Raw genomic sequence first — 13,283 nt, 5'->3', positions numbered from 1 at the left:
CCCATATCCCCTCCCTCCTGCAACTCCCTCCCACCCTTTCCATTCCAGCCCTCTAAGTCATCACCCATCATTGAGTTTATCTCCCTATGTTATGCAGCAACTTCCCACTAGCTAACTATTTTACAGTTGGTAGTGTATATATGTCAATGCTACTCTCTCACTTCATCCCAGCTTCCCCTTCGCGCCCCCCCCCCACCCACCTTGCATCCTCAAGTCCTTTCTCTACATCTGCATCTTTATTCTTGCCCTGTCACTGGGTTCATCAGTACCATTTTTTAGATTCCATACGTATGCATTAGCATACAGTATTTGTTTTTCTCTTTCTGGCTTACTTCACTCTGTATGACAGACTCTAGGTCTATCCACCTCATTACATGTAGCTCCATCTCATCCCTTTTTATAGCTGAGTAATATTCCATTGTATATATATGCCACATCTTCTTTATCCATTCATTTGTTGATGGGCATTTAGGTTGCTTCCATGTCCTCCTCCTCACTTTTTATTTTGCTGTCTCCTGCTGTGGATTACTACACCTTATTCTGGAGAAAACAAAAAAGGCAGGTTTTCAAAAGTCAGGAAATAGCGTAAATGTTATTTCCAGGAAAGACCTTGTATTCTATCTCCTTTCAACTTCCTCACATAACATAGAATCAGCTAGACTCTTCCAGAGTCACAAAGCAGTTCTGTGGAAATCAGAAAAGAAAACCAAGTCCTTCCTTCACACTTTAGAACTCTTTGCATATCACTGCTGACTTTGGATGGACTTCACTGCATGGATTACCTTGAAGACGTCTTCTTTCTAAAAATCCATCCTCTCCTTTAAAGACTTGATGAATGACATTTATGAAGGTTAGTGCAAACAGAGAAGTTCCATTTTCCTGGGCACGTGAGACAGTTTCAGGAAAACTATTTTTTTCTTCTTTAAGTGGGGTTGCTATTTTCTGAACAAGGCTTACATTTGTAGGGATTTTATGCTACAATATGAATAATGAATCTGGAAAAGCATTCTTGCTAGGACACATGTATGGACCTACGTGTTTTTTCCCCGCTATTCAATAAGGACTGTTTTCATTACACAGCAGACTAGTTCCTAGATAAGGGGAACAATATAAAATTATGTCCAAAGAAAGCTAAAAATGTTTTACTGGGTATTAGATGATTTTGAAGCAAATGATTTAATTTTTTTCTTCATATTAAACAATGCAGAGAAAAGTTATTCTAATTCCATTCATCAATTAATTTAATAAACATCATTGTACCTCTTTTACAGGCCATAAACAGTGCCTATACCAGCTTACAGGAGCACGGATGCACTACAGAGACCCTGCCTTGGAGGCTGGGAGGTTGGATGTGAGGGCATCTCTGCCTGATTCTGAGGTCAGTACTGAGGAACCCTCTAACCCCCAAGATAAGTCACTTACCCCACTGTCAGCCCAATTAAGGGTAATAGTTTGGTTTCTCATGGGCCCTCCTGCTTTGTTTTGTTGAATTTCTCAATCAGGTCAAGGGCTGGGCTTGTAGGAAAAGTACAGAAACCAGAAAGTGCTGTCAGTTGGGCCCTTACAGTCCCATTAAGCATAGGTTTGGTTCTTCCTAAAGCTGATCACGTGTGAAGTGATTCGGGGCTGGTGTAGAGGAAGAGACTTAGATACAGACACCTTGGGTCTAGTTTCTGCCCCTCTGCCCTGCCCTGGTCTGGGGGCTCTTCCGTAGAGATGGACGATAATCCGACACAGGGCTGCCCTCCCTCTCTTTCCCTGGAATGGAGGAGACTGCGCTCCCATATTTTAAACTTTAAAGGAGAGGAACTCCTCAATGAATCACCGGGAGAGCGTGCCCCCTTTTACTGTGTCTCAATAATGAATGAGGAGCAGGAGCAGTAAAAGCCTGGATACACCCAGAGGGTAATTACAGGCGCTCATTCTGCGTCTGGCTTGGACCTGCTTGTCCACCCTCATGCTGTACCTTCTGCTCGCACGGGCTGGCCGGCCACTCACACCCACACCCACACCCACACTGTACGGCTTCTTGCTTTTGTATTTTGCTCTTGTTACTATATGCCGTTGTTTACGTGGTACATTTCTCTCTCTGTCCCAAAACTTGGCTCGGAGACCGTTTCCCTAGGGAGCTGTTTCTGATTCCCACAGAATTTCTCTTCTGCATATTCTCTGTACCCTGTGGTTAGGGTACCAGGGCCATCATTTCCATTACCGTAATGTATCAGAACAGTCTACTTACATGTCTATCTTTTCCTACCAGACTAAAAGCACACACGTATCTTATTTACTTTCTAAGGCTCCAGCACAGAGCTCAGCATACAAGATTATCTCTATAAATAATTTCGTAAATGGAATAGAGGACATTTAAAAGTACATTTCCTTATGTTCTCATATTTGCTAAGGGGCTCAGAATAAAATGGACAGACATTTTAAAAATGGACATCTGCTTGTTTAGAAATTATTTTTTATGGAAAAAGGCTGACCAGATACTAACAGCCCCCAAACTACCTTTTTTTAATCTCTTTATTGGAATATAATTGCTTTACAGTCTTGTACCAGCTTTTGAGGTACAAACTACCTTCTAAACTATCTTCATCTTCCCTTTTGCCCCCAAGTGGCCTTCACTTGGTCCATTGAATTAGTTTTGAAAGGTTACCTATGACACCAACTTCTACGACTTTCAAAAAGTCATTCTACGCCCAGGGTACTTTGCTTGTGAAATTAAAGATGATATTGACTACTGCTCAGCAATACTGATGAAAAGGTCCTTGATTGAAAAGTTTCATAACCTAAAGCTGGTGAATCATGATTTCAGGCACATTTTTCCAAGGTTCTGATCATCTTTGCATGATCAAGGAGAGAAAGGATGTGTTTGCAATTTGACAGTTTTTTACTTCTATCTCTCCAGTCAAGCTCACTGAGTTAAATATTCCAGTCAATTTTAACCCAAGTCTCTTGTTTCCAAATTATTCAGTCGTGCCAAGGAAAATAATATTTACTTGATCCTATCATTAGATACTATGCTGACAGGCTTACAATACGATGTGGTTTTTTATTTCAGTATACCCTATTTAAATCAGCGTCACATTCCTTATCTATCTACTAGGTGGTAATTTGGTTTACTGCTATCGATGTGAATTTTATGCTTTTTGACCCTTCATTCAAAATTGTTCTTATCATCCATTCCACACATAAAATACTACACCCAGAGACAGTGCAAGATGAAAGAGAAATGTGTGAGGAATACAACTGATTCAGGGAAATGGTGGAAACAAATTGGAAGCTAAGACTGAAATTTGGAGGTTTGCCTGTCGTTCGGTCCTAATACCACATCTTTTGGTGTTCAAAGTTTAACTCGGCCCTTTAATTTATCACATGATGTTTGGTCATATCACTTCTCTTTTCCACTTTTTAGCATTCATAGAATTTCAATGTTCACCTCTACGTAGATAAATTCAGACTTGCTAGGTATGATTTCTTCACACAGGTACCAAAACATTTCTAGCCAGGCTGAGGTTCTGCCCTGGTGTGAAGTAAGGTGAAAATCAGGTGAGTCAGGAGGTTGCCCGGATTCCTGGCTGGGGAAACACACTAGGTGCCCGGGAAGATGTTCCCTTGAGTGTTCTTACCTAAGCCCTGGGGGATGGAGACCAAAGTGGAACAAGGACGTCCAGACCCGACACGGCAGTGAGCTCTTGGACACTCCCAGCCCTGGTGAGGACGGGGGAGAGAGGCTCAGCCTGTAGGGTGAGGGTGTGGGTGGCCGCTGTCTGTTAATATGCTCGCAGATGATGAGGTTGTGAGATCAACATCGTAAAAATCAAGGCTAATTTAACTTTCAAAATGTGCTCAATTTTTTGTATGTGGCCATTTCTGGAGTGATTCCATTCATTAATATTCATCCATCAATGAGAAAGAGATAGATACCTCTCTTAACTGTATGGCAGTATTTTACTGAGGAAGAATCTATCCCGTAGTGGCTTTCAGTATAATAAATACCCACTCATTCTATTATTATAGACCAAAGTCTAAGTTCCAAAGACAGAACTTTTTCAAGTTCCAGGCATTACGTCATTATTCAAATTGTAATAAATAGTGGCTTCTGGCCGGAAAAGATTTTCTTTTTTTAAATCAATTGTCTCACTTGTGATCCAAACTCCACTTGGGAATCGCTTTCAGGGCTTTTTCCTGACTGTGGGGCAAAGGCTGAAACTCAAGGAACAGGTGAATTTTTATGAGCAACTAACTCTGCAAAAGGCAGTAAACACGTTCCTTCCCCAAGGCAATGGATGAACCACACTTTCTGCTCCTCCTCCACCTCTGGGGTCACGTCGGCTAGCGTTTGAGGTTTTGTTTGTTTATATATGTGTGTGTGTATATATATATATATGCATGCATTCATTTATTTGTATTATTGTTTTTACAGGTCTAAGTGTATGGTAATGTTGTGGCCCATAATCTAACCTACACACTCTGTGCTTATAAAGTGCTTTATGATTTTTCCAACTGAGTTCATTTAATAAGCAATTTGATGACCCTATCAGCACTTACGAGTACTCAGAAATGATACGATTATACCCATTTCATACATGAGTTGACTGCATCTCGGACATGATTAATGAATTACCATACCTACCTGTTACTCTGAGTCAATGCTCTTTCTTCTATTCACCCTGATTTCATTCTTTCCACGGGCTATTTAGGGAGCGCCTTGTTTCAGGATGCTGGAATTCCCTTTTATCTTCATTATAAGTAGGGAGGGAAATTCTCCACACTCTCAATGAGGGAAGAAGAAGGAAACAAGAAGGTGGAGAGATATCCATCCTGTCTTCTAGAATCCAGGAGATAAACTGTTCAGTCCTATTTCACTCTTTTGTCATCCTGTTGCCTGCTGGGTGTAATTAGGAATGGAACAAAGATGGAGGGGAATTAACATTAACCGGTTCCTACAGTGTTTCAGGAACACTAGACTTATACTTTCTTTACAGTTTCTTGGTCAGTTTAACCCTGCAGACAGTTTATAAATAAGATACTACTTGTTCCCAATTTCCTTTTGAGGAAACAGCCTTCAGAGACATTGAACCATGGATCCAAGGTGGCACACCAGTCAATGTCAGGCAGGTGGTGACGCAAACCTCATTCACTCTAAGTTCAGTCTTCCCAGGACAGGAGGCTGGACGAGCCCTGCTGTCCGTGACCCCACCCCTCCCCCACTCATTGCCAACCCACCTGAAAGCCCTTTCTCTACGCATAGTAAAAGACAACTGGGAAACTTAGAGCATTCCCTTTAGTAGAGGAAGTTGGAAAGATAAGCGTTCTTACTTATTTTAAATCTCTGAGATCCTTGGAAATGGGTTACCAAAAGTATCATCCTTAATCTACTGTTTGGATTTTCTTTACGAGATTCCAAGTAGGAATAAGGAGAATGTTAATGTTTCCCTTCCTGAAAATTTACAGTTTTCTACTTTATGTGCAACTGGAGTAATCTCTCTGATACTCATGTCTGCCTTGGAAATGTTGTTGGACAAGAGATCTTTACAGACAGAGCAGCTGAGGAAAACATCTGCATCCAGCTGTGACAGATGAGGTCCCTGGCCAGACTCTAAAATATTGGATAAAACATCAGAGTAGAAGAGGGTAAGGAGAAAGGAAAAAAAGGGAGAGCAGATAACAGAAAAGAGGAAGAGAAAAGGTGAAATGAAGAGAGAATTGGAGAATATTTTGAGGCAAATAAGCTTTAAAATTGTTAAATAATTAGATATCTCTAAGTATTCCTCCTCCTCCAAAACAACAAAAAGAAAAAGATTCCCTCCAAAGAAAAAAAAAAAAGTGAGCTTGGCTATCTGGACCCCACATTGGGTATCTGTTGCCCATCCTTATACACGTTTTAAAAACAAAAATTTGTGAAACAAGTTCTAGAATTCCTTTCTAAAAAGTATCAATGTATTTAACTTGTCATTGGGGAACATTTCAAAGATAATACAAGGATAGCAGAGCACCTCATGTCATGGACCCCCCTGGGTCTATCACTCAACTTCAAAGCAGCAAGTCACGGCCAATTTTGCTTCATCTAAACACCAACTCTTTCTTCCCCAGATTATTCTGGACCCATTCGAGACACTACAGCAACTGCCATCAATGCTTTCCTCTAAAAGATAAGAAGTTTTACAAAGTATAACCTCAACACCCTTATCCCACCTAAAATTTTATAATAATTCCTAATATCATCAAATATCCAGTTGGTGATCAAGCCAGTAGTCTAAAAAGCTTTTAAACATTTCATTTGTACACTTGAGGGCCGTAGCCTGATTTTTCAGTCATCGGTTATAATATAAACAACATTCTTTTCATTTCTAGGAATTTTTACAACATTTTCAGTGAGATACTTGAGCCATCTTTCCAAGAGCTTTACTGCTTAACCACGGACCACAGCAAAACTCACAGGAAATTGTTTGGTTGATGGATGTCAGAGACGGATCACATCCCACAGGTGAGCTTTGAGGGGGGGTTGGTTATTGCCAAGACCATGCCAGCTCCACCTCACATTCTGCTCTTGAATCAATGCGTGTAATTGTACATGAATTCAGCTTCCCCCCAGTCCATTGCCCTATGCTTGCCAATTGTATTTTGAAGACATTAACCTCCTCTTGAAAATAAATGCCCTTAATGTATTTACAGGCTGCTCGGTAGAATTGACATGTATTCCTCCACTTATGACACATGCAAATATCTGTATCATTTCAGACTGTTTATGGCTCTTTTGTACCAACAGTCTGTGGTCGTTCTAAATGGAACGGAACTGTGCGAAACTATTATGTCTGAACTTGAATCACAGGATATGATTCAATAGGGATAGGGAAATAACAGGAACTGTTTAGATGAGCCCCTGTGAAAACACTTAGCCATGGCTTTCTCTTTTTCTTTTTTTTGAACAAATAATCTTAAAATTCTAGAATCCTAAAATCTTCTGCTTTTACTAGAGATGCCTATAATGATGATGGTGATATTAAAATTTGAAATCAAAGCTAACCTGGGAGTACGCTTATGGTAAGTCGTGCTTCATAAACCATGGCCCTTGGGAGTCTGTAACAGTTGGCTAAATGCTCCTGAAATTCAGACAAACAGGACCACTGAATATAAATTAGGAAAGTTACTGAAGCAATTCATGAGAAAGATAAATAGAGAAAAATTCAAGGAAGCAGACGAACACCATTATCCTTCACTCTACCTGGGATTTGTCCACAAAATATCCATCTGTTACTCCTCAGATGTACTCAGTTATGTAAGATGGGGAAGACTCTGCTTGCCTGAGAACGGAGCTGTGTCCACACCATTGAGTAAAAGCCTTTCCCCTTCCCTCCTACCCCCGCCTCACGAGCTCTTGAGTGTAAACTATTTGGTGGGCTTGTCTCAATTTAAAGGCAGGAAACACTTCATAGGCATTTGAGCAACAAGGCAATAATTTCCATTTTAAGCTGTTATGGAAATGAAATATTAATACGAAGCCCATTAAGAGAAGATGGAGTGGATTCTGGAGATCATTAAGGGTGGGCGATTAAAGCGACCTCCCTTGGAGGTGCTTCAAAATCCACGACTAGTTGCTTATTCAAAGTTTCAATTAACTGGGATATCATTCTGAACTTCTGATTCAGAATCTCCAAAATGGAAACCTGAATACATAAAATTAAAATATTACATAATATATAAAATGAACACATTGGTCAGATTTTCCCAGACAAGAACTGCTTCAAATTCATTTTTTAAAAATATTATCATTAAAGAAATTTTCAAAATGAATGAATCCCTTTCCCCTGAGAAATTACATAAAAGAGAATTGTGGTAAATGATACTTGAAAAGAAAATTTTAAATTATATTACATTGAAAGTCAGAATTTTTTTCTTGAGTTACTTTAGGTAATGAATAGATTTGTGGGTTTTTAGTATTTTACATCTTTTAATGTAGCTTAAATTTATAGACAGTAAAATTCACTTCTTTTGTGTACAGTTAGGGTTAGGCTTGGGGAATTAATATTAATGGGTTTGCAAATTTATGTGTTGTTTGCAAATATTTTCATTGTCCTCACTGCTCGCCTGCCCCGAGGAGTCCTGCGGGAGCTGGGAGCTGACGAGTGGACTGACCTTCAAATTCCAAGACATGGCTGTAAAAACCTAGCAAGATGCACGGCTGCCGGCATCTCTGCCCCTCCTCTCTGCCTCTGCTTATTTTTTTGTTGTTGTTGTGGAACTAAACGGGCAGAACTTTAAATACATCCCACCCTCTGATCCTGAGACTCAGCAGACTGTTGAAAGAGCAGTGCAATGTGTCCTTGGGCCATTTTACCTTCTTTGGATGACTGTGGGGGTGGGAGCAATCTGGGTTGGTGGATGCATGCAGTGGGGAGTGAGATGCTGGTTTTCCTACCCACAGCCCAGGGCTGCGTGCTTGCCCATGGGCAGGACTCTGCCTCACATGCCAATACACATGAACCCCTAGAAATGTTCTTAAACCCATACAAATATTTTATTTCATTTTCTTGTCTAATTGCCCTATGTAGAAACTCAAGTCCAATATTGAAAAGACTGTTGAGAGTGGCCATCATTGTCTTTTTCCTGATCTTAGGGGAATAGCATTCAGTCATTCACCATTAAGTATGATGTTAGCTGCGGGTTTTCTGTGGATGCTTTCGTCAGGTTTAGAAAATTCTCTTTCATTTCTAGGTTGTTGAGTGTTTTCACCATGAAAGACTTGGATTTTGAAAAATGCTTTTTCTGTATCTACATTGTACAGGTACACTTCTGTACTACATTGATTGACTTCAGAATTTTTATCACACTTGCCTTCCTGGGATGAATTTTGCATGGTCATGGTCAGGTTCTGCTTTGTGCCTCTGTTCTTAGGTGCATATAAGCTTATAATTGTTACAGCTTCCTAATGGATAAGCCCTTTTGTCATTATAAAAATTCATTCTTTGTCTACAGTAAGAACTTTTTTCCCCCTGAAAGTCTATTTTGTCTGATATTAGCACAGACATTCCAGCTCTTTGGTAACTGCTTGCATTGTGTATCTTTCCTACCCTTTTACATTTCACCTATTTGTGTCTAATAAGGAAGGACTTATGCATTTTGCTATTTGTTTCCTTTATGATTTTTTTCTTTAAGATTTTTAAAATTTTTAAAGATTTTTTTAGATTTTTAAAAAGATTTTGGAGGGAGTTTTGGTCATTCCTTCAAATATTCTTTCTGACCCCTTCTCTCTCCCCTACTTTTGGGACAACCATTTTCTACATGTTAATCTGCTTAGTGATGTTCTACAGCTCTCTGAAGATCTTTTTTAAAAAAATATTTTTCCTTTTATTTCTGTATTTCAGATGTGATCATTTCAACGGATGTCGCTTCAAGTTCACTGACTCTTTCCTCCACCAACTCGGATATGCTTTGGAACCCCTCTAGTGGGCTTTCCAGTATAGTTACTGTACTTCCCAATTACAGAATTTCTATTTGGTTCTTTTTTATAATTTCTGTATGTATATATATGGTGATATATCATTCGCATGCTGCTTTTAATTCTTTAAACATAGTTTCCTCTAGTTCATTGGACATATTTATAATAGTTGAATTAAAGTCTTTGTCTAGAAAACCCAACATCTGTGTTTCCTCAGGGACTGTTGTGATGATTACTTTTTAAATGTTTTTTAGCCAATACTACAGACTAGTGGGGAAATCTGATCACCAGCTGGAAATTTGATGATAGTAGGAAATATAAAATTATGAATCATGGTTAAGTGAACACACATGTAGGATTTTTATGTCTTCCTGGTAAATTAACATTTTGTCCTTTTGCAATGTCTCACTTTATCCCTTTAATTTTCCTTCTCCTAAAGTTCACTTCATGCAATAGTAATATAGTCACTCCAGCTTTCTTTTGCTTAGTGTGTGTGTGGTATATCTCTTCCATCTCTTTCTATCCTTTGCACTTTTAACCTCCTGTATCATTATACTTACAGTGGGTTTCTTGCAAACACCATATATTTGAGTCTTAAAATTTTTTTTAATCTGGTTTTTCATTCTTTATCTTCCACTTGGTGTGTTTAGATGATTTAAATTGAGTGTGATTATTGATTTTGGGGAGCTTCTACCATTTTATTTCTTTCCTGAGTGTCACCTCTTTTATTTGTTTCTCTGATTCCTCTTCCTTGCTGTAAGAGACTGAACATTTGTGCCTCCCCCTACACACACAAGTTCATATGTTGAAGACCTAAGCTCGAATGTGACTGTCTTTGTAAATAAGGCCTTTATGGAAGTAATTAAAGGTTAAATGAGGGCATAAGGGAGGGGTCCTAATCCAGTGGAATTAGTGTCCTTATAAGAAGAGACACTCATAAGGAGCTCACTGTCTCTCCCTCTCTCCACAGATGCACAGGGAAGCATCCTGTGAGCACACAGTGGGCTGGAGGCTGCCTGCATCCGGAGAAGCCTCTCACCAGGATGGAGTCTGCTGGCACCTGGATCATGGATATCCAGCCTCCAGAACTGTGGGAAAACAGATGTCTCTTGCTAAGGCCCCCAGTCTCTGGTTCTGCTGTGGCTGCCCAGGCAGAGCCATCCATTTGCCTTCTTTTGGTTTTTGCTCATTTGAGTTTTATTTAATATTTCATTTTAACATATCTATTTTTTTTCAGTGACATCTCTTTTCATTTTTTTAAAAATGGTCAATCCATGGGATTAAAATATACGTGTCTAACATCACAGTTTTCTTCGTTAGTATTTTCTCTACCAAGTCAAACACAGAAGACTTACAACCAAGTAGAATTGTTCAGACTCCCCTTGGTGTTATAGTTTCCGTGTGTATTACAACTGCATATATTGAACCTTCCCCAGGCAAGGTTAGAATTTTTACTTTCCAAAGTCATACATATTTTAAAGATTTTAGCAGTGGAACAACATTCCTTTCCTTTAACCCAGATATTTACTATGTCTGTTGCTTTTCCTTCATTCCAGAACTGTGAAGATTCCTCCTGATATCATTTCCTTTCAGCCTAGAGGTTTTTAGATTCTTTAACAGCTGTTCCGCAGGAGATGATTTATGTTAGATGTGTTCTACCTGAAACTGCATTCTGCACCCTGGTCACCCTCATCCCATGCCTTTCCTGTGTCTCACCCACAGTGGGCCCTTTCTTTCACGTTCTTTATTCTCATCAGCAAAATAGCCAACCTTTATCCTTGGGAGTCCTGCTCTACGGCTTTCTTTCCCTCACCTAAGTTCTAGTATCATACACGTCAGTGATTCCTGTTGATTTAACACATACATCTTTCTCAGATATACCTGTTCTTTTTTCTTCTATATGACATTGCAAAATAAAGAATCTAGAGAGTATCTCTGCTTCCAATCTTGCCCCCCTCAAACCTGTCAAACACAGTAGCATCTCAATAATATTTTTTAATTTGAAATTTACCCAAGTCTTCTCATTCTTAAAACCTTTCATTGGCTCCCTGTTGACTGCAGATAAAATGCAAAGCCTTATCATGGTATCAAGTCTTACAAACACATCACAATTCCATTGCCCCTAATAGGCAATATGTTTCTTGAAGTCATGGCTTGTGTTGTATTTTACTTTTTTTTGGATTCTCTATACCTAGTATAATTATTGGTACAATGTAGATACTTACCAGTATCAATATTTCCTGAGCTGGAAATCTAAACTTTTCCCCAAGTTTTACCAATAATACAAGTAACCTCATTTAAGGCAATTAATGCATCCTATTTTTCAGTCCAATTATTTTTGTTGACTTACGTGCTTGTATACCTTAATAAGCTGTAGGCTGTCTTAATACAGAAACTTCCTCTTCATTTCACTGCACTTTGCCTATAGTGGTTAGGGTCTTCCCTTATAACAAATTGACAATCAATAGATATCCTATAATTATATTGTGAAATAAAAGGAGATATTCAATGATAAATTTCTTTTGATATTATAAAAATTCTGTATTTCATTCATGCTTGTATTATCATATGATATATTTTTATATGGAAAGTGTTTTCCTCCATAGAGTAATATGAGCAATTATCTGTTTTTTTAAAAATCACAATTAAAAAGGCAGAAATGCGACATATGTGACATATTTCAGAGACAAAACTCTTGTCATATTCTCCAGTCTGTTGATTCACCAATGTAAAAAATATATGTATATTAGATAACAAGGTGAAAAATATTAAATTAGCCCTGCTGAAATATAACTTAGCAATCACCAAGTCTATACATTCAATATCTGACATCAAAATCTTTAAATGAATATCCCTTAATAGATATTTATGGATACTTTCTAATTATAATATTCTCCAAAAATAAAGTAATCTGAAAACATTTTTTGGAAATATTATTAAATAAAGAAAAAAGTCTGTGAGAACTTTGATCTTGCTTTGGTTGGAGGTTAATTTTCTCTTTTAAATATTGATGTTTATACTCATCTTGACATTCACCTCGTGTCAACATGTGGCACTTCTGCCCAAGGACTTGGTGCTTCTTGACCCAAGGTCATTCCTATGGAGCCTGCAGGGTGAGCAGAAGAACAAGCAGTGAACAAGCAATCTGAGTTGGTGGACCTCTGAGTGACCAAAGGATTCACATTAGGCTCAAAGGAGGAATTCCAGCATCAGTCAGCTTTTGGCCAAGAACTTAAAAAATGAAATAGAAGGATGTGGATGGAAGAGCTGAAGTTTCCAGGGACCCAGATGAGGTGACTTACTGCAAGAACCAAACATAAAAAAGCCAAGAGAATAAGAATTTAACTGAGCCCCCAATTTTTCTTTCCTTTTGTCCTTAATTTTCCCCAGATGTGTTGACTTTTCCTTTTTCTCCTTTTGAGTCACACTGTTTACAGACACACGCACAACACACACAAACACACTATAAACACATTCATTATCTTATTCTTGGCTGTTATTATCAACAACTCTGGAAGTATATATATTGATTTCCTTCAACCCAAGGAAACAAAATTAGATATGTTAGTAAAATTATAAGCCAAAAAACCAGAATTGAGACGTAGATATCCCAGCTCTTGTAAAGGATTTGGATATTTTATACTATTGATTACAGATATGAAATTCTATAATCCAAGACCCTCAAAAAGCTGCAGCTGTTGTAATTTCACACCTCCAGATGGTACTAACTTCAAGATCCCAGGATGCTTCAGAGACGCTTCCCCAGAACTGACTCAAACAAGAAAGCTGGGAGGGGCCAACCTGACGCACAAAGTGAACTGGAAAACTGAGTCAATTAACA

At 38.7% G+C, this 13,283-nt stretch overlaps 1 long non-coding RNA gene across 2 annotated transcripts; it reads left to right on the top strand.

Moving 5' to 3' along the window:
- The first annotated feature begins 206 nt into the window (after positions 1 to 206).
- LOC130850911 (uncharacterized) lies at positions 207 to 12,347 on the top strand. Of its 2 annotated transcripts, XR_009053058.1 has the most exons (6): positions 207 to 850; positions 1,272 to 1,378; positions 6,358 to 6,490; positions 6,981 to 7,047; positions 8,719 to 8,788; positions 9,369 to 12,347. It is a non-coding gene; the product is annotated as an uncharacterized LOC130850911 (long non-coding RNA). The 2 variants fall into 2 exon arrangements; XR_009053057.1 differs by lacking the exon at positions 6,981 to 7,047.
- Positions 12,348 to 13,283: the final 936 nt, after the last annotated feature.

The sequence above is a fragment of the Hippopotamus amphibius genome, chromosome 4 (genome assembly GCF_030028045.1).
Source record: "Hippopotamus amphibius kiboko isolate mHipAmp2 chromosome 4, mHipAmp2.hap2, whole genome shotgun sequence".
In the NCBI taxonomy this organism is placed as follows: Eukaryota; Metazoa; Chordata; class Mammalia; order Artiodactyla; family Hippopotamidae; genus Hippopotamus; species Hippopotamus amphibius.
The sequence above is the reverse complement of the archived record's forward strand: the minus strand, read 5'-3'. Positions and strand labels throughout refer to the sequence as shown.